The 1302-nt window shown below is 46.5% G+C and overlaps 1 non-coding gene across 1 annotated transcript; it reads left to right on the plus strand.

Moving 5' to 3' along the window:
* The first annotated feature begins 677 nt into the window (after positions 1 to 677).
* On the plus strand, positions 678 to 776 carry LOC116814043 (small nucleolar RNA U13). Its single transcript, XR_004371142.1, has one exon. It is a non-coding gene; the product is annotated as a small nucleolar RNA U13 (small nucleolar RNA).
* The last annotated feature ends 526 nt before the right edge of the window (positions 777 to 1302 follow it).

Below are 1302 nucleotides of genomic sequence, written 5' to 3' on the forward strand. Positions count from 1 at the left end.
GAGGAGGGTGGAGCACCTAATGTGGGGAGTTCGAGACCAGCCTGACCAACATGGTGAAACCCCGTCTCTACTAAAAATACAAAAAATTAGCTTGTTGTAGTGGCAGGTGCCTGTAATCCCAGCTACTTGGGAGGCTGAGGCAGGAGAATTGCTTGAACCCGGGAGGCAGAGGTTGCAGTGAGCCAAGATTCTGCCATTGCATTCCAGCCTGGGCAACAAGGGGGAAACTCCATCTCAAAAATAAATACATAAATAGTCCATTTTCAAGGTATGATAAATCTGAGTACTGGCAGCCAGCCTGTGAATGTAACAAACCTGATGGCTCATGCACCTAGAAGGTCACGATAAGAGAACAGAATGTAGAGGAGGGGTCAGCCCATAAAAGGGAAGAAAGTTTCATTATTGGGAAATCGAAACTTTAGCAGGGAAGGGGACCTGGGTCTGACCTTAAAGGGGGATAATGAAACTTAGGTGACGTCCAGAAAGATTGTAACCCCATAGTACTAGACCAATGAGCAACTGGGAGAGGGACTGTGTGCTAGGAGATCAATTACCCGCTGTAGCTGCCCTGGCTGTGCCTGCCTACCAGACACCCCATCTTGCAAGACTTCCATTAAAAGTCTCACTTCCGCTGTTCTTCGTGTCTCTGAGTCCATTCTTTGGGTTTGAAGGAGTGAATATGTGTTGCTCACGCATGATGATTAGGTTTTCATGAGCACATGTGAGAGTGCCTCCCTCAAAACGTGTTATGACATCAGGATGTTACCCATCTGACGTGAAATAAAGAAAAACAGGCCAGGCACGGTGGCTCACGCCTGTAATCCCAGCACTTTGGGAGGCTGAGGCGGGTGGATATCGAGGTCAGGAGATCGAGACCATCCTGGCTAACACGGTGAAACCCCGTCTCTACTAAAAATATAAAAAATTAGCTGGGCGTAGTGGTGGGCGCCTGTAGTCCCAGCTACTAGGGAGGCTGAGGCAGGAGAATGGCGTGAACCCCGGAGGAGGAGCTTGCAATGAGACGAGATTGCGCCACTGCATTCCAGCCTGGGTGACACAGCCAGACTCCGTCTCAAAAAAAAAAAAAAAAAAAAGAAAAAGAAAAAATAAAATAAGAAATCAAAATATAAGCCTATTAAAAGTTAGAAAGGTGATGGATAGAATAATTTAAGTACTGTAATAATATAAATATCAACCATTAAGAGAAGGGGAAAAACTCAAGAAAGGATTCAAGAAGAAATAGAAAATCTGGCTGGGCACGGAGGCTCATGCCTGTAATCCCAGCCCTTCGGGAGGCGGAGG

This window comes from Hylobates moloch, unplaced genomic scaffold, assembly GCF_009828535.3.
Source record: "Hylobates moloch isolate HMO894 unplaced genomic scaffold, HMol_V3 SCAFFOLD_9, whole genome shotgun sequence".
Classification (NCBI taxonomy): Eukaryota; Metazoa; Chordata; class Mammalia; order Primates; family Hylobatidae; genus Hylobates; species Hylobates moloch.